General features: G+C 33.5%; 1 long non-coding RNA gene across 7 annotated transcripts in view; it reads right to left on the bottom strand.

Annotated features, from left to right (window-relative positions):
• LOC102153892 overlaps positions 1-27,977 on the bottom strand; it is a 69,300-nt gene that overhangs the window by 14,779 nt on the left and 26,544 nt on the right. For 4 of the 7 annotated variants that reach the window (XR_005381003.1, XR_005381005.1, XR_005381000.1 and 1 more), the window contains 4 exons: positions 23,791-23,861; positions 11,329-11,638; positions 7,897-8,175; positions 149-355 (listed from right to left, as the gene is read on the bottom strand). This is a non-coding gene — a long non-coding RNA (uncharacterized LOC102153892). The remainder of the gene's footprint in view (positions 1-148; positions 356-7,896; positions 8,176-11,328; positions 11,639-23,790; positions 23,862-27,977) is intronic. The other 3 variants (XR_005380999.1, XR_005381001.1, XR_005381002.1) reach the window with 1 other exon arrangement.

Here is a 27,977-nt window from a genome sequence, read left to right as displayed (position 1 = left end):
AAATGCTATAAATTACTTGAAGCTTTCTGCTGACGTCATGAACCCTGAGACGACAGGAGGGCCGATGAGGTTCTTCTCCTTCTATGTGACATCACTGCAATAACAGAGCTAGGGAATGGATTTCAACATTTTGTTTTTATTTGCTGACCTTAAACAGGTCATCCATAAAACTGTTCACGTGCTTCTTAGTTGATTCACAGAAAGCATAGAGCTGCCTTATTTTAAGAAGTTCAGTTTGTAATCTTTAGCCCTTCATTTTTTTGGTCCTTCACTGATACATTCTCAGGTCCTTGCTAAACGGTGGTGCCAATAGAATTCCCAGTGCACAATCAGAGCTGACCCGTTCTTTCAGAAACTGTGATGTGGAAGGGAGACAATGAACAAACAAACAAGTGAAAAATGCAGCAAATGGCAAAGCAGCTGGTGTACCTCAGGAAAACCTTTAAGTTTACTTACCCAGACCCTTCTATGTCAGGCTCTGGAATGCAGGTTGGTCAGTGGATGTCCTGTTGCTAAGTTCATCATCTTGCTTATTTGTGAAGGTATTCTTGAAAGCATGGTGGGTTTAACTATATTACTAACTTACATTTATATTGTTTACTATATGAAATATGCTATTTTTGACAATCACACAAAACCAGGCAAGTAGATCATAATATTTACATTCACAGGTAATTTAAGAATGTATTTAAGCCTTGTAAAAGAACATTTCCCATTTCTATTATATTAAGAACAAACACATTAAATCTTCGAGGAACAAAGAAATATTTTTCAGACACTTTGCATTTCTATTATATATTTTGATAAGGGAAAACCTCTTTTTTCTGTCCTTTTCTTATGGGTATTTCAATAAATTCACTTAATAAAACAAGTAAATTCATGGTTCTGTAAAGGTAAACACATATATTTGTTAATCTTAAGATGCCTGTAGAAATAGATAAAGAAGGTTGTTAGTATCTGACCACTTTTTGTTAATCAGGATTGGGAGTTCTAATGGCTTAGAGGAAATTTTGTATCCTGGTAACCTCTGGACATTCTAGATACACTAAAGCTTATAGTTCAAGGAGAAACCATTATTAAAGATAAAAAGAAGTACCTGATTTGAAATAATTCCTAGATTTCTTTACTATCTAAAGGTTGGTTTTCTCTCTCTTCTTTCCACCTTTCTTTCTTTCTTTCTCTCTTTCTATCTTTTACTATCTAAAGGTTGGTTTTCTCTCTCTTCTTTCCACCTTTCTTTTCTTTCTTTCTTTCTTTCTTTCTTTCTTTCTTTCTTTCTTTCTTTCTTTCTTTCTTTCTTTCTTTCTTTTTCTTTTCTTTTTTTTTTTAAAGCAATGAATAAATTAGAAACCATACCTTTGTTCTAAGAGCCTAATTCCAAAGACATCCTAATAGAATGTCATAGGTCATGTGTAAGGCATTGTAATGCAGATCTGCAAATCTATATCTCACATAGACGTGAGCCTCCACTGCTACAGATGAGTGCAGACCCATCCCTTTAATGGCCAGGGAAAGCAACAAATCCCCTACCTTAATTTCTTCTTGGAAATACTCTGCAGAAGCTTCCTCTAAGCTGCAAACTTTTCCAAATTCTCCTAAATTGAAAATATCTCTACAATTTTATTATATTATCCTTCAATTGTTGCAAAAGACCATTTCAAATGCTATATTAATTACATATGGAGACACATTTCCTTATTCATATTGAGTCAAGGCCAAATAACAAAAGGAATCATTTCTAATGCTTGCAATGAGATCTGTCTCCTAATCAGAAATGGATGTTAGAAATCATTTCATTCAATCTCCTTATTTCTCATACAAGGAAACTGAGGTCCAGTGTGGTAAAAATAATTTAATCAAGGTCAGGCTTTTATTATTGGATATTCTCTTCACTTGTAGTTTTTCTTGGACTCCCAATACTTTTTTTTTTAGAAAAAAAATAATAAAATGATATGATGAGCTTTGCCCTAGTATTGGCTAAAGAAGGGCTATCATTTTGAGTACTGATTGCTTTTAGTTTTGTTTCTTCATCATTGCTATGCTAAAAAACCCTTGAAAAGAGATGTCCCATCTGCGCTGAAAGATCCTGCATAAATAAATAACAGCTCTCACCCTAAAGGATAATGTAATACTATTAGAAAGGTCTATTAAATAGATACTGATTTTTAATAAAATATTTGGCTAGTAAATGATTCACTAGTAAGACCAGTGATGATGTGTGACCCTACCTCATGTAAAATAAGAAAGATTCACAAAACTTTGTTTTCAAAAAGTTTTCAGAGTGAATTGTATTAGAAAATAGAAAAAAAAATAATGATTTTCAAATGAACTGCTTTAAGTAGTGCCTCTTTTCTGTTAATTAATTACTGAATTAATATAGAATGATTTCCCCAAAAGAAAAGATTTCTTAAAGAAAAAGAAACATACGTTTATCCATCATTTTTATTTTCTAAATTCCATATTTATCTATCTGGAAATTTTAAGGGTAAATGAAATGGACAAAGGGATAGATTGGAAACAGCGGGTGGAACCTACTTAAAGGCTATTAGAATCATCAGGATAGTGCATGGCAATTTGGGTGCATAAACTTCAAAGTGCTTACATTATTTTTTTTTTTAACAAGGTGGAAGCACAAAGTTCTTGGCTCCTGTTGGTGCTTATGGTGGGCTAGAAAAGTTCTGTCCCACCAAGGAGGCGGGCATTATGAAGAGGATTAGAAAGGATTTCAAGAAAAGGGTGATGTGGGGGAGGGGAATGTCACCCTGCACAGAAAAAAAAAAAAAAATCAACAAAGGGGAAGAGAGAGCCTGCCAGCTGCCCAGCTCCATTTCATGTTGAGAGGCTCCCCAGCTGTTCCCTAAAGGCTCCAGTGAGAATCCCTAGACACCGTTTTGCTCTTTTCCAAGGATTCCCATCACCAAGTGCCTGTTCCCCCCAAGAAGGGATAACATTTGGAGGGAAACATGGGCACAAAGATGTAGCATGTATTTCAGGTGGGATTTATATAGATTCACTAAGATGTTTGGGAGATTAAAATGAACTGAGAACTATGTGACATACCCGGTGCCCTTGGAAATTCTGTAAGTTGGGAAAATTACCTGAATCTCAATTTCTCACTACTGTGCATGGTTCTGTTTTATTAAAAAATTTACAAATATATTTGAAAATATTCTGTTTGAGAATGGAATATTTCCATTGATGATCTGATTGTCTTGTCACTCAGTAGCAATGACAATTTAGTAGGTAGCCCCAAGGACACTAAAATTACTATATCTAGTAGTTTGTAGACAAAAGCAATTGGTGAATATGCCCATAGCAGGGTGTGTGTGTGGTGGGGAGGAATAGGAGAGAAGCTCCCTTCTCTCAACATAAAAGGACTTGGATGGATGATAAACTTAATTTACTAAGGGTAGATATATATATGTAGATATATATCTATATATATCTCTACATTGCTCTTCTGGGACCACCTACACATTAGGAGTCCTTTTGTTAGCTCTGAGATTATTTATTATTGATTCAGTTTCTACAGAAACCAATACTATAAACTACTGAGTCCATCAGAAATTGAATACTACTAACCATTATTTTTTATACCTTATATTAAAAGTTGTTTCTATTACAGATTTTAAACTTCAAAATTCATATCTTTAAGTGTGATATAACATTTTAAGAAATAGTTACTTTGTTGTTCAAAGAATGATAAATGTATGCTATTGTTAGTTAAAATTTTTATTTTCTTCTTGTTATTTTAACTATATAAAATATGTCATTGTTTTAATTTGGGTTAGAAGAACAAAGCAGCTTCATTCAATTGAGAAATTAATTATAACACTCCAGAACAGAGTCCTTACCTTTATTTTTATTTTTTTTTGAGTCCTTACCTTTAAGCCAAATTTTAAAATGCTGTCCTTCTCCAATATTAATCTGCTTTTTGGTGCCTTGTATTTCTCTTTATAATTTTTACAGGTACTTATGAAATTTCATAGAGAGAAGCTTCTCTGATTACCTACTGAAGGTTTGAAGGTCCAAATTTTTCATTTGGTAATTCTTATTTCATAGTTGGGAAAACTGCAGCACCCAAAAGTTAAGTGAGTTCATCCAAGACATTCAATTACTGAACTTGGAACAAGAGGCCAGGTCTTTAACTCTCCTAAGAATTCTGTAATCTATCCTTGACAATCCTCAGGGGATTCTTTTCCTTGCTCTAGGAAGAATTAGTTATATACCCTTATTGAAGTTACCCAACTGTGACTTCAGGTTGGCTTTGATTTTGGAGAACTATGGGTAAACTTAGAAAGTTACCCCATTAGTTCCCTAAAGAGTCTTATGGAAGGATTAATTGAAGAACAGCATGGTGGAGTAGAAAGACCATAAGATTTAGCATCAGGCAGAGCTGTGTGGGTTAGGATCCTGGTTGGTTTTGTTTTGTTTTTAAAAATTTTTTTTTTTTTTTTTTATGGCTTGTAGTCACTGATGAAAAACAACTGAAATCTGCTAAGATTGTTTCCCCATAGCCATGTCTGATTAGATCATAAAAGGTATATAATCCACTTCTATGGTGAATATCTAATTGAAATGTGTGTTTCCTTCCTGATTGAGCTGCTTGGTCAATCCTCAGGTATCCTCTAGGATGTGCGTCATTTGGGGGACATAAGTGAAAATGTTTAACCCAAATCCCAGGATAAGTGCCGTATTCTGGCCTCATTTTAGGCTTCACTTTGCCAGCCTAGCTGGCTTGTGAACTCTTAAATCCCCTCCTGGTACATTAAGAATTGATATTTGGTGATTAAATACAGCATCCCAAACTACCTTTTTGCTTGCGCTATTTCAAGGGTAATTGCTTATGGTGTCCCAAATAAAGCAGACCAAACCCTAAACAGCAGTCAGATTATTAGTTCTGCAGCATGAAGAGTAAGTAGATGGTGAAAAATCATGAGAGAATTCTGAAGAGAGTTTTGAATGGACTCTAGCCATGCTGGCCAAGTCTGCTCATTAATTGCATAAGTTGTTATTTTTTTCAAATATATATAGATACTGATGGGCTGGTTGCAATGTAATTAATTTAAAAGTGCTACTAAGTTTATATAGCACTTTGTCTTCATCTCAACAGGTACTAGAAGGACAATTACCATCATGTGGTGGGTGATCCATGAAACTGGATCGGTTTTATTTTTTAATTTTTGTTTATTTATCTTTTTTATGGTTTTATTTTCACTTCTTTCATTGAAAAAGTGTGAGATCCAATAGTATAGTAGAAAGAAATTTGGCCTAGAATTTTAGAGATGCTGGTTTGAGTCTTGGCCGTGCCACTTACAAACCACACGACCTTCATCAACTTTCTTTTTCTTCGGTATTTTTTCTTCATTAGGGAAAATAGCTAAATAAAAGTTTTTTACCCATATCATTAATATTTAGTATATGAGAAAATTTTGTAATAAGTAAATTATCAAAGTAGTCTTATCCAAATAGAATGACAAGCTCTATTTGGGACTGAAAATTGAACAAGTGGTTTTGAAAAATTATTTGTGCATTACTCTTTAACATTTCAAAGACATTTTTATTGAGTACTCTACTTATGATGAGCTAGGCAGTTAACATCAAAGGCTAAATTGTTACTTTAGGAAAATTCTTATATTTTTTAAAAGAGATTTTATTTATTTATTCATGAGAGACACAGAAAGAGAGACAGAGACACAGACAGAGGGAGGAGAAGCAGGCTCCATGCAAGGAGCCCAATGTGGGACTCAATTCTGGGAATCTGGGATCATGCCCTGGGCCAAAGGCAGATTCTCAACTGCTGAGCCATACAGGCATCCCCCAAATTCTGATATTTTAACCATAATTACAAAATAAAATTTTCAATTCAAATTGATTTTGAATGCCTGAATCAAACTTTCCCCTAGCCTTGTCCAGAGGCCTCTTGCTATTTTCCATATGACCATATCATCCATAGATGGTCCAGACTTTGTCAGTGACTTACATCTTAACATAAATATCACACGTTTACATATGTATATGTGCAGTAAATATAACTTTCTAATGTTTCCATTTAAAAGTCTTCAGGCTGAGTATAAACACTGCAATCTAATAATTCTTGTCTGTAATTCACAGTGCGAGGGTAACTGGTGTAGAAATTTGAGAAAATATTATTCATTTTGCATTCAGATACTGTTGTCTTAAATATCTCAAATGCTCCCAGCACATTACTTATATTAACTCAATTAGGACTCATGACAACTCAGATGAGGTGGGTACTATTATTTTTCCCCTTCTTACATTTAAGATAATAATAACACAGAGAGATTAATAATTTGGCCAAAACAGCTTCTAAGTGGTACAGCCAGAGTTTCACTCAGTTTGGTTGCTGAGTCTGTCCTCTTAATTGCAATGTTCTGACTTATTGAATACTTACAACCGGCCAGATCCTGGGGGTTCTAAATTCATTACTGATAAAAAGCCACAATCCCCAAAGTAACCCAGCTGAGGAGTGGAAGAGCGGAGTCCAATCAATTTCTGTCTAACTTCGATTAAGCCTCTGTTTGTGTGCAGGTATAATTAATAAAATCTTTATTGAGATATCCTTCACATACCATAAAATCCATCCTTTTATAAATCTACAATTCAGTGATTTTTAGGATATCCACAGTTGTTCAATTGTTACAGTACTATAATTTTAGAGTATTTTTATTACTCCCAAAAGAAACTTGTATGCATTAGCAGTCACTCCTATTTCTCTGTCTGTCTAGGCCCTGGAAAGCACTAATTTGCTTTCTGCCTGTATGGATTTTCCTATTATGGAAATTTCATATAAATGGAATACAGTATGTGGGGTGTGTGTGTGTGTGTGTGTGTGTGTGTGTGCATGACTAGCTGTATTCATTTTAGCATAATGCGTTGAGGGTTGATCCATGTTGTAGCATGCTTCATTCTTTTTTTATTGTTAAGTAATATTCCATAATATAGATATAAAACATTTTGTTATCCACTCATCGGTTGATGGACATTTAGATTATTTCCACTTTTTGGTGATTTTGAATAATGTGGCTATGAGCATTTGTGTATACATTTTTGTGTGGACACGTGTTTTCATTTGTCTTGGTTATATACCTAAAAGTATAATTTCTGGATCATACTGTTACTCTATGATTAACTTTTTGAGGAATTTTCAGAAAGTCCACAGAATCTGCACCACTTTACATTCCTACCAGCAGTGGATGTGGTGCTCTACTTTCTCTATATTCTTGCCAAAACTTATCACTATTTTTTAAATTATAGCCAAACTAATGAGAATGAAGGAGCATTGCATGATGGTTTTGTGCATTTCCCTATCACCAAATGATGTTGAGGATACTTTCATGTGCTTCTCAGCCATGTGTGTACTTTCTTTGGAGAAATGTCTATTTAGATCTTTTACCCATGTTTTAAATGGGTTATTTACCTTTTTTATTGTTGACTTGTAAAAATTACTTATGTATTCTGGTTACAAGTCCCTTATCAGACATATAGTTTGTAAATATTTTCTTCCATTCTATGGTATTGTCTTTTCATTTTCTTTTCTTTAAGTTTTATTTATTTTTCTTTTCATTTTCTTACTGGTGCCCTTTGACATTCAAAGGTTTTTAATTTGATAAAGAAAAAATTATTTTTTTCTGGCTTGTGCTTTTGTTGCCATATCTAAAAAACTGTCACTAACAAAGTCACAAAAATGTTATGTTTTTAAGAGCTTTATGGTTTTAGCTCTTATATTTAAAACCTGTGGTGTTTGGGGTTTTTTAGACAATGTGAAGTCTTAGAACTTTTGACAGAAACACACGTCCTTTTGGTCACTTTCATTCTCAATAATGGAGGATCAGGATATTTCTAACAACTATTTTGTTCCTTATTAAGGCTTACCATGGCTTTCTGGGTTACTTTACTGTAGCTTTGAATAGAGCTTCAAAGTTTGTGTTCTGGTGAGTATTGTTGCATCCATTTTCCTTCTCCAAAAGGTAAGAAAGACATAATAGGAGCAAGGCCTAAACTTTTGATGAGCTTGTAACCTTTCTCCATTTTAAGTTTTTGGGTCTGCATCTACATTTACTCTTCAACTTTGAGTAAGATAAATAGTGGCAGATGTTCCTCTGCTGCCTGGTGCTTGCAATAGGCTCTTGATGCCTGGAGTATCGAATGCAACTGAATGCTCGGTGGTGTACATAGGAATTGGGAGCAGAGGGAGACAGAAAGGTTAACAAATTAGAACACAAATAATTTTCTCATGTTTATATCTTTCTTAATATGCCATTTAAAGAAGTCTTTACTAAAAATATAATAAATTAAAAAAATAAAGAAGTCTTTACCAATGATTAGCTGTAGGAAAGCGTGAACATTTCAAAGGGTCAAAATGACTCTGTGGAAAGTGTGAATATTTCAAAGGGTCAAAATGACTCTGTGGATTTGTCTATGCATGCTCAGCCTTATTTATTAATTAATTTATTTATTTATTTGTATGTTTGTTTGTTTGTTTATTTGTTTCAGCCTATTTCAGTCACATCTTTGAATGTCCATTTGGCATGTGAGCTCGGAAATGACATGGGAAATGACCTGGTACTTTGAATACTGGTTCTTGGGTGTAATTCTTGGGTGTAGTTCTGACTAATCCAAATTTTCCATCTATAAAACATGATTACTTTTCTTTTTCATTCCAATGACATTATATCAAGAATATATAAATTAAAAATGGCTTCAATTCTGATGCTATTCTGGAAGAATAGCTTCCTTCTTCAAGTAAATCTTTATAATATTATTCGTTTTGTTCCCATGCTAAACACTTTGAAATTCCTATAAAATAGCATTATTTATTTTTATAGTGTTAAATGGCATTAATTTTGACTCTAAGTGAGTGTTCTAGTATGGACCTCTAAAATACAATGTATTTAGGATACAGAACATGATATTAAACTTGGATTTAAGAAAAATATCCCAGAGCACCCTAAAATACAATACACGAATATGGTCTTATGTTCTTTCTTACAGATTTATCTAAAGATATGTCTTAATATTTTGTTTAGTCTTTTTAAAGCACTTTTAAAATAATAGCCATTTACTTTGTAAAGTAAGTATTCTGTAGAATAATAGAAGTGAATGTCAGGGAATTATTAAACCCGTTATTCACAATCTACATAAAAATGCTTATTTTTAGAAAAAGGAATTTTATAAATTTAAGATATTAAGTATGAAAGTCAATGATTATCTTAATTTCTATAATTATTTCAGAATTCCTTAAATAATAACAATTTTCAGTGAGATACAAAAATAATGATATACATAATATCAAATCAAGTAGTTTTCTTCATCATCATTTCAGAATAAAGATTTCTACTTTTTTTCATCTAAAGTCAGAAAATTCAAATGAGCTACATACAACTTGGTTGCCTCATAATTTGCAATGGAAAGCAGGATTATCTTGATATATTTTTAACCAGAGTGGTAGCAGACATATGAATTCCAGTCTAGAAACCTGCTGTACATTCCACTATATTCAGTCCAAAATGTATAAAAATAAGCCTTTTTTAAGTGCACACACACACACACAATGGTAATTGCAATGTACATAAAATCTGTCAAAGCTCCAATTTCCAATATTCCAATGAATATCAAAAGAGTCCAGTATTTCTGACTTTGACAAATTGCAGATGAGGTTTTATTCATTAAGAGGGGCTGCTAATGTTTATTTAAATGCAATTTACTGTTGCATTATTGATTAGCTACTGCAAAATTATCTTACAAGGAGCACGTGTGGCAAGAAGATTTCAGGTTGAGAGCGGATTTATCTAGGGAAGGCCTGTAGGCTTGATTTAGGCCCCAGGACATGAGAGTTTTAATTTATCTGGAAAGAAAGGCCTGGTGGAAGGTTTGCTTTGTTTGCATTTAGACAGCAGATGAAAGGGGTTTTGATGTTGAGCTGGGAGAAAATGGCTGCCACTCTTGTTATTCACGCAGAGAATTCAGCAAAAGAGAAAAAAAATCTATTACTAGGCAAGATAAAACAAGCCTTTTCTTACCCTCAAATCATTTTTTTGAATCGAATATATGGCTCTAGTTATCTTCCAAAGAAGAAATAAAAATTTTAAATGTTGGCTGTTATCTTAAATCTTAAAGAAATTTCCATATTGCATTTATTACTAAACTTTCACTTTATATTATGGTTCTATATACTTTGGTGGAGTCCTTGTGTCTTAAGTGTCTTAAAATGGGAACTTAATTTAATAAAGGAAGCAATTCTAAACTTAAATATTTTAATAAAAAATGAAGAAACGGACGTTTTATATGTTCTTTTTGAAAAGAGATAGTAGAACCAGTATTTAGGTAGAAAGTCTGTTAGAAATACAAATAATACATTATTGATTCTGCGAGATAGACACATCTGTCCTAAGAAGTAAAGCTTTTTCGTGCTGATTTATTTTAGCTTAATCACTATGAATATATTAACGGTAAGACAAAGCCATAAGGATTGTAGTAGTAATCCTAATGTAACTAATAGTATTTCTATGCATGTATATGTAAGGATCACAAATGGATCAAAAAGTTATAAAATGAAGAAAATGAGTTCCAAAAAAATTCATGAAGTCTATAAAGCAAAATGTTCATCTCACAGCCTGATTGTATTAAGAAAACAGCATAAACATCTTATATTTCTTGCCCAGATAACTGGTATCTATTTCCAGCAAGTAGTGAGATTTCATTTATTCAACCCTCTCTATACCCAGGGTGGAGAACTAGTTTATAAGGATAATTTGGGGATTCTTTTTTTTTTTTTTTAATCATTTGAAGCTGTGAAATACATATGGTGAGAGCTAATGCTCAAAACTCCTAACTCCTCTATGTGGAGGTTAGTTATCAGTTTGCTATTCCTAAGAATCCCATGATAACTATTTTGAATATATGTCAACTAACCACAAGAATTTAGAAGATGTCTCATCTGATCAGTAAAATGTATGAATTGGATTTCAATATGCAATGATGTGATACCTAAATCTAGACTCTGAAATGTTATCATTCAGAAGACATTTCAGCTGGCTTATTATTCTACAGGAATCAATTTCATAGGCAGCATTCTGCATTGAGAAAGAAGCAGAAAAAAACTTTCTCTGTGTGATTTGGGGCCACAAATGAGAGTGACAGCAACAAGAATTATGTTTTCCTTTGGGGGTTATACCATTGAAGACACACTGATGACGACTGAGTATCAATTCTGACAACCTGAAGGTTAATTACTTACCCCATATTTCGGGTCTGCCAGAATAGGATACTGCTCTGCATTTATTTACAGAAACTTGAAGTACTCACTTTTTTTTAATGTTGCTTATAGTAAAGCAACACTAATGACTTCATAATTGTTTTTTTTCCCTATGTAATTCTTAGTTTTGATTTCCCTTTTAGTTAATTTTCTCTTCTGTTCTTGCTCAAGGAGGCTCTTGCTATTTTTCCTCTTCACCTTCAGTTCTTGGCAAACAGCATAACACTTCAGAAGAACACTTAGCTCAGAATAAGAGCAATTAAAAAATAAAGCACACTAGATGTTATGTGGTCCACTTCCAGATACACTAGTACATTGCTCCATTTGTCTTTCCAACATGAAACTGGGTACAGATTTGGACTACAAAATAAAACCATTGGGAACAAGAGATTAAGCAAGGTAATTCTAAAAGAGAGATTTATTTAAGATGCTGTTAATGAAACATAATCTATTAAATTGTACTAGTTTTATTTAAAAAGAAGAAATGTGGTGGTTGCATGACTATGCTGCTTGGGTCGATATTTAACTTTTTTAAGCTCTCTGAAATTTTTTACACACCAAAGTGCTCTAAGGAAAAAAAAAGAAAAAAAAAGAATTAAGAATTAAGGGAAAAAAAAAAAAGAATTAAGGGAGAAAACTAAGCTTTAAGAAACATTAGTTAATGTGCTGATATCCTAAAATAAATAAAAGGATGACAAATAACAACCAGCAAGATAACCCATTAAGAAAATATGTTTGCTCATTCATTCATTCAACAAATATTTACCACTGAGCACCTCGCACATGTCAGGACTATTCCTTATGTGGGTCTCCAGAATATTAAAACTTCTATTCTAGGTGAGAAGCTGGATGATAAGTGGATGTAGAATACTGGGTTTTGAATAGTTGATTTTTATAAATCCTGTCCAATGCTAAAACATCTATGATGACTTCCCCTTTGTTTTCTCTTGAGTTTATTTTGGCAGAAGCTCAGGGACCTTTGCCATATTTTTCCATTTGTTTGTACTTGGATCTCATGGCTTTTCGACTGAGTGAGGACTTTCATATTCTTAGAATTTGGAGAATGGTTCTGCAGGATGATTTTTTTTTTCTGTCAAATAATCCAAGATTTAGAATGGACATTGGGGATGGTTAAACAAATTCACACTGAACATAGTCATCCTGTATGACTATCAAAAAATAGGCCCCTGAATCAAAAACTATAGTAGAAGGAAACTTCTTCCACAAAAAGTAATGGGGTTGTTGAAAAGAAAGAAATGGTCACCCTTTCTAAGCCAAATAGAATTTTTGTAAATCGTAAGATTTTGAAAATTAAAAAAAATAATAAAAATAAAAAATGGTGAAACAGATGCTGAATTTCTTTCTTAACTCTATTCTACAATATTTGATTTAAGTTAGTGGCCCGTATTTTTTATACCTTAAAATTGAATATAAAGATATTTCAACATAATGTCTAATATATAATAAAACTCAACAGATAATATACAGCGCTTATTTTCATATGTAATTATTCAGCTATGTCTGGTATCTCAACATTTTTGATAAAAAAGTTTGGGAAGGTACCCAGAGAGATGAAAGCATTTGGATTTCTCAAGATGATAATGCTGTGACCATTATTTCTACTACTACTTCTACTATTATTTTTCTATTATCTCTATTTCTATTCATTTCATTAATGTGGTCACTATTTTGTATCGTACAGAATGATTTATAATTCTCCATTGAAGTATGTCTTTTTGTTTTCTACCATCAGGCCTGTTGCTGTCTTTGCATGGCCAGAGAAAGAGTACAGATAGAGTTCTGTATACTGTATGACTGAATATTTGAAATTTATAAATCAAGCTAATAAACTCTTCTTTTTTTTAATTTTATTTATTTATTATATATATATATATATATAGAGAGAGAGAGAGAGAGAGAGAGAGAGACAGAGACAGAGACACAGACAGAGGGAGAGGCAGGCTCCATGCCAGGAGCCCAACGTGGGACTCAATCCCGGGGATCCAGGATCACACCCTGGGCCAAAGACAGGCGCTAAACCACTGAGCCACCCAGGGATCCCCTAATAAACTCTTCTTTAAAACTTTTTATTCTACTTTCTGGGCAAATACACCTTCATAGGAACCTAGAAGGTTAGGTTTAAATTTAGAATTTTCAGACTCCTTTACTCTGAACACCAAGACATGGAGAGACTGGCCCTTGGTCCCCCACAGCCTGACCCCTTATTACTCTCACTGTGTCCCAACTACAGGAATGTGTACACACCAGTCTGAACTTCCAAGCTCTATTCATGCCCATTATCCAGGCCTTCAGCTACAGCCACTCTTTGACCATTCCTCAGGCTTATCAGTAGTGTGGTTTGCCTTAATTCAGACCAATAGTAGTACAGACCATGCAAGCAGACATGGGGATATTGTGGAGTGCCAATTCCCTTGAACATGATACAGAGGTGGAGTAAATTCTCTAGCTTGATGTATTCCTTTGGTCCCATGGACCTGTCACCCTGTTAGGAGGGCTAGAGTGGGTCTTCTAAAACCTTGCCCACATAGAAGCATGTTACTTTGCAGCATCTAATTTGCAGACTGCCAAATGACATCATTTTTCAATTTTTAGTTATTTGTATTATAATTTGTGTTGCAATGAACATTCTGGAACATGTGTCTTGATGCTCACGTGCAAGGATTTATACCTAAGAACAGAATTGCTGAATCTAAAGGTATGAATATCTTTGACTTTACCAAATAGTGCAAAATTGTTTTCCAGGGTGATGTACCAATTTACACTTTTACAGTGGTGCTCTAATTCTGACATAACCTTACAAGGTTTCTCAGGGTATATGAAACTATACTCCCCAAAAATTGAAGTAATGTCTTTACAAATTTGTCCAAAGGTGCCATATGAATTGCTAGTGACTGACCAGGATTGTTTATGTAGTCTTATCTCACATTGTGGCTTATATGTTGACTTTTATCTTGTTGTGAGGACAGAAGTTCTCAATTTTAATGTAGTCAAATTGATTGATCATTCCATTTATGGCTTGAGGTTTTTCCCCTTATTTAAGAAACTCTTCTTCATTGTGAGATCATAGTTATTTTTTATATTATTTTCTATAAGTTTTATTACCTTGTTTATTACATTTAAGTCTTTAATGTGTCTGGAATTGATTTTTGTGTGAGATATGAGTTAAAGGTCTATTTTAATAAAAAAAATAAACAAAAATATTGAAAGTACCATTTATAAACCAATTTATAAACCAATTTAAAGAGATCCTTAGATTACAGTCTTCCAATAAATGAGCATGATGTATATCTTTCTAATTATTTAAGTCTTCTTTAATGCTTATAAAATATAAAAATATTTTTTAAAATTCTCCAAGAATTTATTGCATAAATTTTGTTAAATGTATTTCTTGATACTTCATAGTTTTGATAGTATTATAACTGTTGCATTTTTAAGATTACATTTTCTAACTGTATGATTCTGACATACAGAAATGCAATTGACTTTTTAAAAATTTTACTTGAGAAAGAGAGTGTGGGGGAAGGGCAGAGGGAGGAGTCAGAGGGAATCTCTAGCAGACTCTCTGCTGAAGGTGGAGCCCCTGAATGGGGCTCAATCCCATGGCCCTGAGGTCATGACCTGAGCCAAAGCAAGAGTCAGATACTCAACTGACTTAGTCATTCAGGTGTCCCACAATTGATTTTTGTATTTTAGATTTCTTTTATTAATCTAGAGAGGCTGATAATTCTTCCCGTTGATTCTATTTATCTTAAGAAGTGTATCATCTGTATGTTAAAGAAAAGACAGTCTTGATTCTTCCTTTTTAATTCTTATATATTTCTTTTCTTGTCCTACTGCACTGTATGTTGTTGGATAGAAGTGGCAAAGGATTAGGCATTATGTGTTCTTGATCTTTACCACTCAAGTTTTACTAGTAAGTATGATATTTGATGCAAGTTTTGGGTAGATAATACTTATCAAACTAATGAAATTTTCTTCTATTCTCAAGTATTTTTTTGTAAGTGTTTTTGTCATGAAATGAATGTTAAATTTTATCAAATGCTTTTTCTGTAAATATTAAGATTAATATGTTATTTCCATTAATTGATTAATATGATGAACTAAATCAATTGACATCTAATATTAAATAACTTTGCATTGCTGGGATAAACCTAGCATAATAATGATGCTTTCCCTTTTTAAAAAAATCTGTTGTATACTTGCTTTCCATTTTATTATTTTTGCATTTATCTTCATTATTTTCTTCCTTCTTTATTTTTTGGTTTTATTTGTTTTTTCTTTCTATAACACAGAGATTCTTAGCTCATTTACTTTCAGTTTTCTCTATAAATATTTGAAAGTATAGCTGTGCCCTGAGGTACCATTTTAGTAGTATCCCACAGATTTTCATTATCAAATAACTTCTAAATTTTCATTTGTTTATTTGATCCATTCATTAATTAGAAGTGTGTTTCTCGGGGCACCTGGGGGGCTTGGTTGGTTAAGTGTCTGACTCTTCATTTCACCTCAGGTCATGATCTCAGGGTTCAGCAATTGAGCCCCATCTTCAGCCTTTAACCAAGATATTTAGTTTGTTTTTTTTGGTTTAATTTATTTGGTTTTATTTCTATCATTTTTTGCTTTCAATTTGATCATCCTATATGTTTCCCTCTTATTTTGCCTCCTTTTAAGTTTATTATATAGTTTTCTCATCTAAAATTTCTTCTCTAATATTAGTTCTAATTTATACATTGTTTTTATTTTTTTAGGTATTCTCCTAGAAACTTTACATTTATTATTTTTTTAATTTATATTTTTACATTTTTTAAAATTTAAATTCAATTGGCCAACATATAGTACATCATTAGTTTCAGATGTATAATTTAATAATTCATCAGTTGCATGTAACACAGTGCATATCACATAATGTGCCCTCCTTAATGCCCATCACCCATTTACTCTACCCACCCACCCACCTCCCCTCCTCAACCCTCAGTTTGTTCTCTGTCATTAAGAGTTTATCATGGTTTGTCGTCTTCCTTGATTTCTTTTTAAATCAAATTATAAAAATACTGGCTTAACTGTTATTATCATTTTTCTGAATTATATATTAATGTTATATATTTTAATTCTATAATTTTTAATTTTGTTTTATTTTCTACAGTCAATATCAGGTTAAATATATTTGCAAATTTATTACTTTGTTTTTTATATTATCTTATATCGCGTATCAGTGTTTGTGTCCTTTTCTATCAATATATGAAAAGTATATCTTTTATAATTTTTATTAGCAAGAGTGTGTTCATTAAAAACTCTTTCAGGGATATCATTTTCTGTTTAAAAGTGACTCTTTGGCCCTAATTTTGGAAATATATTTTTGCTGGATTCAGAATTTTAGGTTTACAGTAATTTTGCTGCAGTACATTTAAGTATCATCTGTATTAGTTTTCTATTGCTGTGTAACAAATTACCATAAACATAGCAGCTTAGACAATAATCATTCGTTAAGTCCCATTCTTTAGGTCAAAAGTCTGGCATGGTCAGTCAGATGTGTAAAAACTGAAATCAATGTACAGACTAGTCTGACTTCTTTTGGACACTGGGGAAAATTCTGCTTCCAAGCTTCTTTTTGTTATTGGCATAATTCAGTTGCTTGTGGTTGTAGAACTGAGGTTCTTTCTGATTCTTTGTAAGCTGCTGGGGGCTGCTCTCACTGATTAGAGGCTGCCCCCAGTCCAAGTGGCTACCTCTACCTATAACCAGCTATATGGTGTCCCTTGCTTCAAATCTTTAAATTCTCCTCTCTCTGATCTCTATACCAGATTTAGAATGTTCATATTACTAGGTGAGGCAGATCTTAAATAATTTCCCTATCTTAAGGTCAACTAATTTATGATCTGAGTCACATTTGCAAAATGTAAGTTACATTTCACCTCAATGTTTGATTAGTTGGGAGAAGATATGTGTCTACCTTGGACAAAGAATATTAGAATTCTGGCTACCATATTGTTATACTGACTTCTGTCTACCAATTTTCAGTTCAATTCTTATTCCTTTGAAGGTGATCTATTATCATTCTCTGACTATTGTTAAATCTTATTTTTGCTTTAGCATTTTCCTTGTCTAGAACTGAGTTTCTTATCAAATGAACTGTTTGGAATTTGTTAGATTTCCTGTGTCTGTAATCTGGTGTCTTTCCAGCTTTGGAAAATGTTCTGCCATTATCTGTTCAAATATTACTTTTCCCGCATCCCCTTTCTTATCTCCTTAAGTGCATGAAGTATTTAAGACCTGTCTATTTATCCTCCCTGACTCTTTTATTTTATAGTCTTTATCTCAAAATTTCTCTGTGGTACATTCTAGTATTTTCAGCTCCATATTCCAAGAAATATTCCCCTCTCTGCCTATGTCTAATTTGTTATTATAACTTTCCACTGAGTTTCTAATTTTAATTGATAAACTTTTATTTCTAGGACTTGACTTTTGTTTTTATGTTTATTTTTTTGTCTAACAACTCCAAATTTTAAGGTATTTATATTTATAATTGTTTCTCTTCTTCCTGCTGGCTTTCTCTTTTGATGCTTTGTTTCCTTGTGTATTTGTAATTATTATGATTTTTTTAACTCAAATACTCATATTCCTTGATGTGATGAGCATTCTTTGAAACCTGCATTGAAGGTTAATTTATTCAGAGAAAATTTACTTTTTCTTTTACTAGTTATTTGTGGGTATGGTCTTCATTCTGTAGGCTCCCTGCTTTCACTTAATTTTTACATCTGATTATGCCTTATTTTCTCACTAACTCATCAATGCATTCAACAAATGTTGAAACTATGTTTTATTCAGAATTTATTATTATTTTTTCCAGGATAAGGGTTAAACAAATTATTTAAATTGTCATACTGCCAGAAATTGAAATTCTTCAAAATGTGGTATGTGTGTATGTGTGTGTGTGTAGTATGTGTGTGTGTGTATTTACTGGCTAAAAGCTGAGAGGATAAAAAATTTTATTGAGCTTTTACTATGTTTCAAGCACTAGGGGTACAATGCTTCTTAAGCAAAATAGATACAATTCTTCTTACATGTTCATTAACTTTAAAGGCCAGTCTAGTGAGAAAAACAGACCAATCAAACAAGCAAACAAATAACTGTCAATTTGCTTCCTTCACTTCCACAGGCTATTCTGATAAAGCTTCTATCTTCCCCTGTGTTACATTTACTGTTTTTCATATTTGTTTTCCTATCTTATATATAATTCTAAATGTTTCCAGAACTTGGGGCAAATAATATCATGTTTTCCACCTACCATTTAGGATCTGCCTTATTTCCTTCTCTAAAAAAGGATAAAATAAACTTCAGGGGGACTCTGGAAATATAAAATAAATCCAGGTTATGATAAGCTTTTTGATGGTGAGAGACTGAGTCAAAGTAAGGGAGGCCCTTTTCATCCTAAGAGCTGTGTTCAGGAATTGATTATAGGACTGATATTCAAGAGGTATGCACTGTACCCTGGTATTGTTTTTCATAGGTGGTATCCCGATTTTGGAGTGTCTGTTCTAATTGGTACATGCTTGTGCTGTTATAGCCGTTGAGTATTTTGAATATTATCTCTGACTGATTGTGAATCTGAGATCCTTTTTAGTACCAATTTACACCTCACCAGCTACCTCCAGAGTCCAAAATCAACAGGAAAGGAGACACTCTACTCTTCCCTGCCCAAGTGTGGAGCCTATAGCATATATCAACATTTGAGTTGACCATGGCATCTTCCCTTCCCTTTTGGTGAAGAGTAGAATTCACTGATAGGCTTGAAACAGCCTGTGCTCAACATCTTTCTAGCTTGCTGTAGGAAACAAGATAGAGAGCATTATTTACAAGTGTGTCCTTATGTAAAGCTAGCTTACCTCCAGGCTTCTAGATCTGACTCAGACTGTGTCAATCTGGTCCTCTATGTTTTAATTCACCTCTTGGGTGACTCCTGGGTGGCTCAGTTGGTTAAGCATCTACCTTCCACTCAGGTCATAATTTCAAGGTCCTGGGATTGAGCCCTGCACCAGGCTCTCTGCTCAGTGGGGAGTTTGCTTCTCCCCCTCCTTCTCTCCCTCCCTGAGCTCATGCTCTCTCTCTTATTCTCTCTCTCATGCTTTCTCTCTCTCTCTCAAATGAATAAATAAAATCTTTTAAAAATTTACCTCTTGGAACTGACCCACACATCTGCAGGACGCTTCTGCTTCACTGCTCTTATTCTAGTTCTTCATGTGATAATCCCTTAGCCATTACTCTTCCCACCGTAGTGAGTCAAAAACATGTTGTACACATCCTTTTGTTTGGAGCTTTTGGAATCTGCTTTTTGAAACAAGGTATTTATTTTGCCCTCCAACTTCGTTTTAAAATATATGCTTTTATTTAGGCCATCGTTTTTTCACCCTGCTCTAGACTTAAATTGCTCTATTTCTCTATTCATATACCAAGAATTGAAGTGGAAAGATCTCTCTAAGTTTAGAGTATGTCTACTTTAGAATCCAAGTGGACAAGATATTTTTTTATTGGAAAGCATGTCTTTCAGCTTCTAGTTCAGTGTTTTATGCACTACCCCAGTGATGTAATGTTTCATTTATCTAAACTTCTCAAAGCTTCTAATTCTTTGCTGAGTATGATGAAGGACACGGTTTAGAAAATCCTTTTTAGAAGACAATTCTCCTAAAAAAGTCAAGCTTGCAAACTATAGATTTCTATCTGTTGAGGTTTTTAAATTGTTATTAAGCTCATTTAAGTTGCTCATATCATCAAGAAATCAAATTCAGACATTGAGGGCAACAATTTTTTTTCACAATTATATATTTAACAGTTGTTCATTTTTCATAGTCTGATATATACTCTATTGCTACAATTTTATCTTTAGGTAGTTCTGGAATGTTTTGCCCTTCCTTCTATCTTTTTTCTTTTGTGGAAGAATAAACAATTTGGGAAGATGTAAAGAATAATGGGTAAAAAAACACATTTAGAAAATTTCAGCATGAATGGCAGGGAGGGAAATGCAATACACTGTCAACAAACAGTGTTTGCAAAAATGACAAAGCTTTAGTGTTGTCCATTCCAGTAGTTTTCTCACATAACCCTGTACCTAAACTAGGACTTCCTATCTATACCTTCTTTGTTATGTAGCTACTGATCAAAGACAGGATTTGCTCAACTTCTACTCTTATGACACAACAAAATTTTAGTTTTCTGCTCCATGTTGAGTCAAATCTGCCTCCTTGTAACTAATCTACCATTTGACTAAATTTCTTCCTTCTGTTATAAGATTTATTGAGTGCCAACATATATTAGGTTGTATGTTCAGACATATGGATACAAAAATGAATAAAACACAGCCCCTTTTCTGGAAAATCTCACAGTCTAGATGGGGAGACAGACATATAAACAAATAATTAGAGTAGAGGAAGAAGTGCTAATAGAGGGATTCACAATAGCATTATGTGAGTAGAGTTCTTTGAGCTGTTCATCATATGATGTGGTTTTCAGGCCCTTTATCATCATAATAAAAGACTCTTCAAGTAAAGGTTGAAGAGATCTTACAAATTGCCTTCTTATGTGAGGTGACTGTTCTGAAGCATTCAGTTACAGTAAGTATGGCAATAATTAGGACTCGGCTACAAGGTGGTTTTGGATAGAAATAAGTAGTAAAGGTTCAGTCAATCATGAATTATCCATGCACAAATCAGAATACATATTTGAATGTATAAATGTAATTTGTAAACAGTAACGTGATTCATTGGGTCTCAGAATTAAGTCAGTAATGATGTTTGTGTATTCAATAGAAGACATTTCCAAGTTTTAACTTGTATTAAAATTAATTAATGCATCACACATGCTCAGTGTTTTAGAATTTTCAAAATGCTTCTAGTTACATTGATTTCTTTTAATTACAATTACTTCTCTTTATTCTTTGATCTATTATTTCTAGTTCAGAAGTTTACAGGGATTTATATTGTCTGTTTTATTAATTTTGTTTTCCATGTTAAATTGATCTGGAATCATCATATACATTCCATTATTCCTTTCATTTTAAATAGATGGAGGTGAATTAATATTTGGGACCTGAATTCAACGTGACTTTTAGAATGCTGTTTGGTTTATGGTGTGCAGTGCCTTATAAACAAAAAGAAAAAGAAAAAGAAAGAAAAGAAAGGAGTTCCAAATTGTGCAGATGATTCTCTTTTCATAGAGTTTTGTTTTGTACAATGTATTTAACTTGATTTTTGTGGGGTCAGTACTTGGAATTTTATATAAAGTCTTGTGTTTATGTGTATATTATGTGCATTTTCCTGGGAATGTCATCCAGAGGGTTTATCAAACACTCAAGAGAGGCTGTGTACCTATAAATATTTGTACATTTCTGCAGTAGATTCTTCTTGCTAGATATTCATGCAGCCACACCAAATGACAGTATTTCCAAAGCTATCAACATGCTTTATGTTTTATGTCCTTCATTATGCCCTGTCATCTTTGCCATAAATAGCATTATATATTACTTTAAAAATGGATTCTCCCAGAAGGGATTAGGCAATAAAGTTCGTGTGTTTGTGCATCAATTTATGGTTTCAAAATACTTTCAAATGTAATCTATCATTTAATCCTTAAAATTTATGAAAACATCTTATCCCCATTTTACAGAAAAAGGAATAGAGATTCAAATACACAAAGCTCAGAACTCACAGAACATGAACTCAGATCAGCTATTCAGAGAGAAATAGTCTTTCCACATCAAATATTTATCACAATTTTCCTTTCGATCGGTTTCTGTGTTCTTTATTTAAATAGTGTTTAGGCCTATGAACTCAATGAAACCATGCAAACTCTTTTCTCACATGTAAAATGAGGTAATAAACCCAAGCCACATGAAGATAACTTCTAGCTCCCATATTCCATGTGTCTCTGTCAAAGTTTGGCCCAAAGCTTCTTCTCAGAAGAGCAGGTCCATCCATTATGCTTGCATGCCAGTTGAGTTGGCCTTTTTCCCACCAAATGCAGTTATGCTACCAGTCCCAGTTTCTAGGCTGAACAACGCGGATCCTTAATGAGTTTCTTCCTGTTGTGAGGAACCCACCTTGGTTAATCCTACAAAGACAATGCCTTAGCTGGCTTTTGTTAGTCTTTTCTTCACCTAATTCTTGCCTAGAGGAATTATGTTAATCATTGCTTTAATGCTGTTAAACTGGCTATGTTCTAGCTGTTGTTTTAGTTTTCTTGTATATCACATGATATAGAGGTGAATCAGTGTTTAGAGTGTGGTGCTTGGGTGATGTTAAGCCTCAAAACAAAAGATACTTATTTAAGAAACAATATCAAGAATTAACTTGATTAAAGTTCCAGATCCTTAGAAAGTTTGAGTCTAAGTATTATTATTGCCAGATTTGTTTCTGTTTTGGAAGCTGTATATCCTGGTTGAAAGATGATTGAATTGAGGATTCGTGCTATAGGTTTGTTATTGGAGAGCTCACTCATTTGAGCCTTAGCCTTGCCCTTTATCAATGAGAAGTTGAACCACATCATCTCAAGGAGCTATACCAGGTAGAGAATTGACTACTTTTTGAATACTTTAATTAATGATCCTTAATAAGCTACTTTTCCCCATTCTTCTTATATTTTGTAGCATGATTTAATCTTCTGACATTGTCACTTCAGATTTTTAAAGAAGACCTAAAGTTTTATCTGATAATTACATGATTTCAAGTATGTGATAAGTGTCCCCCCCCACCTTTCCCCAGCTTGACCCCTGAAAGTTTTTTCCTGATTTGTTTGACTTTTTAATTCTTCTTTAACTTGGAAATTGGTTGCATTAATGGAAATTGGTTATGTTAATGGAATTTGAAGCCACTGTACAAGCCCAAAACACAGTATGTCAATATCAGCTCATTTTACCGCAGGACTATATATGTAGGTTGGATAGTTTTTCCCAGGCTCAGGAGTGAGTACTTTCTTGATGTAGATCCCTTCATGGATTATGTTCAGCACTCCACACCACCTGATGCAAAACCCACTCCAGAGCTGAAATCACAGGCTAGATTTTTATTATGATGGGATCACCCACTATTGAAATAGGATTTTGCTGTTCCATTTGCAGCCTGCCACCTGATAAATGCTAGATTATGAGTCAGAATAATAAACATAGAGGTGTTGTAGTAGGCCAGAAAGCTTCCCATTGTCTAATGTTACATCTGTCTTTTTAGCGTATTCTCAAAGGAAAACAAAATTTGAATGTGTGCCTGTATACTAACAGTTTCTGGAAATGACAGTGCCTATCTATTTTCTTTTTAAATAAAGGCTTTCTGTAAACGGTTCACATAACCAGTTATTTGGCTTGAAATGGCCTCCCCATGAAAATGCCTGCTTTAATGTCAAGTCAGGGAATAGCGAAGCTTTGCTGGAGTCCCCGTGTCTAGCAGATATACTATAAATTTAATTTCATAGCAAAGTGAAGTCTATTACAGAAAATCAGAAAGAACTACCTTCTCAGCAAGGCCATCTCTCTTTTTTTATTGAGTCCTTTTTGTGTAGCGTTTGCAAGCTTTGTCTGCACCTGTCAATAAAAAGGAGCTCTTTGTTTGAGGACAATACTGACAAATTAACCAGAAAACATATTTCCAGTGGTGGGTGGGGGCAAAAGTTCAGGAGAGGGCCAGGGCTGCTACCTGTTTTATTATACCTGTAATTGAGGATCTCAGTCTTGTTAACAATTTTTATTCTACTCAATTTGAATAGTCTTATTCTCCTGTTGTCTTAAATATTTGTCAGTGAAGCCAGGGCATTTTTATAAATTTTCATGTTGCAGTGTAAGCCAAGGAGAGAGGGTGATGAGGCGGATGTTGAAAGAATCATGATATCTTATAGGAATCCTGAAGTTTCTCAAAGACAGGAAAAAACTTCCAAACCACACTTTAGCTGTTTCTTAATTGGTGTTTACTATTGTAACACATTAATTAAAGATATCCTGGGTACTCTGAAAAATAGCTGGTGACTTTTAAATGGCTGGCTTGGCCAGTGATGACTTTTTTATAAGGTCAATGTAAAATTTTTTTCTTGGGCATTTGAAAAAGAATTACATTCACATGTAATGTGAAAGTGATGACTGATATTATCATTATTAAAACCTTCAGAAATGGGACCCCTGGGTGGCTCAGTGGTTGAGCATCTGCCTTTGGCTCAGGGTGTAGTCCCGCGATCCTGGGATTGAGTCCCATATTGGGCTTCCTGCATGGAGCCTGCTTTTCCCTCTGCCTCTGTCTCTGCCTTTCTCTCTGCGTCTCTCATGAATAAATAAATAAAATCTTAAAGAATAAAAACACAAACCTCTGGAACTGAAGTAGGTTTTTTTTTTTTTTAAGATTTATTTTAGAGAAAGAAAGAGAAAGAGAGAGAGCAAGGGGGAGGGGCTAAAGAGAGAGAGAGAGAATTCTCAAGCAGATGCCCTACTGAGTGTGGAGCCTGACATGAAGCTCCATCCCAGGAGCTGAGATCATGACCTGAGCTGAAACCAAGACTAAACTGCTAAATCAACTTACCACCCAGGCACCTCTGGAATTGAAGTTTTGAGGGATTTTCTTTTGAAAATTACCATGAGATACAAATATCAGATTTATATAATATTTGTAGATATGAACTAGACAGTATGTATATTAAATATAAAAAGAAGTAAACACCACCATCACCATAATTTTCATGTAACTAGATGCATGAATTACAGGATTCTCACTAGATGTTACTTCACTGTAGTCTGGTGGTTAAGTTTCAACCCAGATCAATTTTTTGTGAATTCTTTAGCAATTAATTTTATATTAATTCCGATGATGCTATTGGCATTTTTCTAAGATTTGTGAAGGACAAAAATAATAAATATAGCCCCTTTCCTCAACCAACTACTGGCCCATTCAGTGGCCTGTATAGATTGTTTTTAAAGCAATTAATTGGGCAGCCCAGGTGGCTCAGCAGTTTAGCTCTGCCTTTAGCCCACATCAGGCTCCATGCATGGAATGGAGCCTGCTTCTCCCTCTGCCTGTGTCTGTCTGTCTGTCTGTCTCTCTCTCTCTCTCATGAATAAATAAATTAAATTTTTTTTTTTAAAAAGCAATTAATTCTTCTAGGAGTTTTACATTTTCATGTCTAATGTTTAAGTCTTTAATCCATTTTGAGTTGATTTTCTCTGTGTATGGTAAGAGATAATGATCTAATTTTATTTTGTATGTAGATATTCAGTTTTCCCAACATCATTTGTTGAAGATACTGTCCTTTCCTCATTGTATGGTCTTGGTACCCTTATCAAAGATGATTTGACCAAACACAGAAAGATTTATTCTGGGCTCTCTATTCTGTTCCATTGGTCTGGATGTGTGTCTTTATGTTAATGTCACACTGTTTCGATTACTGTAGTTTTGTAACATAGTTTGAAATCAAGAACTATCAATGCATCCAGTTTTGATCCTTCTCAAGATCATTTTGGCTATTTGGGGTCTTTGTGACATTATACACAAAAATAGGCTCAAAATGGATAAAAGACTTAACTGTAAGAATCAAAACTAAAATTCCTAGTAGAAAACATAAAAGAAAATCCTCATGACATTGGTCCTGGAAGTGAATTCATGGGTGTAACACCAAAGCCACAAGCAACAAAAGCAAAGTAGAGAAGAAGAACTACTTCAAGCTAAAAAGTTTCTGTACAGCAAAGGAAATATCAGCAGAATGAAAAAGCAACCTATGGAATGGGAGAAAATATTTGCAAACCATGTGTCAGATAAGGGATAAATTTCCAAAATATATAAAGAATTCCTATAATTCAATAGCAAAACCAAAGCCAAAACCAAAACCCAATACATCAATTAAAAAATAACAGTTTTAAAAAGCACTTGAATAGACATATCTCCAAAGAAGATATACAAATGGTGAATGAGTGTATGAAAGGATGCCAAAATCACTCATCATCAGAAAAATGCAAATCAAAACTACAAAGAGATATCACCTCAGACCTATTAGGATGGTTACTATTGGAAGGAAAAACATGACAAGCATTGGCAAGAATGTAAAGAAATTGATGGGATTGCAAGTATTGTGGCTGCTATAGAAAGCAATATGGAGATTCCTCAGGAAGTTAAAACCAGAATTACTGTATGATCCAGCAAACCCACTTCTGAGTATTTATCCAAAATAATCAAAATCAGGATCTCTAAGAGATATTAGCTCTCCCATATTCATTATAGCACTATTCACAATAGCCAAGATTTGGAAACAACCTAAATATCCATCAGTGGATGAATGTGAGCTAGATATAGATATATAATTATTCAGTCTTTAAAAAAGAAATCCTATAATCTGTGACAATATGGATGAACCTTGAGGACATTATACTAAATGAAATAAGTTAGTTACAGAAGGAAAAATACTGTACAATTCAACTTATATCACGTGTCTGAAATAGTCAAGTGGTGGTTTTCAGGCACAAGGAGAAAAGGGAAATAAAACAGTTGCCAATTAGTGGGTATAAAGTTTCAATAATGTAAGTTGGATAAGTTCTGGAGATATGCACATGTGCCTATAGTTAACGATATTGTATTACACACTAAAAAAAAATCTGTTAAGACGGTAGATATATTGTGTTTTTACCACAATAAAATTTTCTAAAAATTTAGACAGTAATGTAGTAATAATACAAATAATATTTATTAAATGTTTGCCAAGTATCAAACACACACTATATGTTGTGCTTTTCCTTGGGTGTCTCATATAATCTTATAAGATCATTCATGGAAGATTTCATCGTGTCCACTGGTTTTTGGTTATATAACATGGTCAAGGTTGCACAATTAATATTGGGTCCCAAACCTTTTTAACTTTATAGTCTGTGTAGTTGATTATACTACTCTATTCTATATTCCTAATGAAGACACTATTTGATATCTTATCAGATATTTTAAAGTCTTCATGTAAAACAATCCAAGTTAGGAACAAATGAAACACATTTTATTTCTGTGCTGAGGTAGCATCTCCCTCATTTCATTAATGTACTTAGTGAATATTTGTTGAATGAATTATTGTGTGGATCCATTTTTTTTAGTTAAAGGAATTACACTAAAATTTTGAATTTAGAAAATTATTTTATGTCATTTTCTCATATGTTAAGAGATTGGGGGGACAAAAACATAATTTTCATAATGTTCCACTCACTTTATTAAATTTTGGTAAAGTTTACATAATATAAATTTATCATTTTAGCCATTTTTAAGTGTATAGTTCAATGGCATTAAGTACATTCACATTGCTGTGCACCCATCCCCACCATCCATCTCTAGGACTACATTATCTTCCCAAACTGAAATTCTGTATCCATTAATCTATTTACTTCTAAAGAAAACCACATTTGGAAGTATTTACATTCTGTTTCAGTATTTTTCAAGCACCCATTTAGCATGTCATTACTAAGAAATTTGTTAGAATTTGTCTTATAAAAGGACAGAAAAAGTTTATCCTTAAAATGTCTTTAACTTTTTTGCCAGCTGATAAACTGAACTTAATTCTCAAACTTGGCATCATTGGAAGTGCAAATTAATCAGCTGAATGAAGTAGCCACAAACTGAAAAATTTGACAATGCCGGATAATGAATGTTGAACATCAAAGTTTGGTTTTATAGAGATAGAAAAACTGAGA

This window comes from Canis lupus, chromosome 29 (genome assembly GCF_011100685.1).
Source record: "Canis lupus familiaris isolate Mischka breed German Shepherd chromosome 29, alternate assembly UU_Cfam_GSD_1.0, whole genome shotgun sequence".
NCBI classification, from domain to species: Eukaryota; Metazoa; Chordata; class Mammalia; order Carnivora; family Canidae; genus Canis; species Canis lupus.
This window is presented reverse-complemented; position numbering and strand designations above follow the sequence as displayed.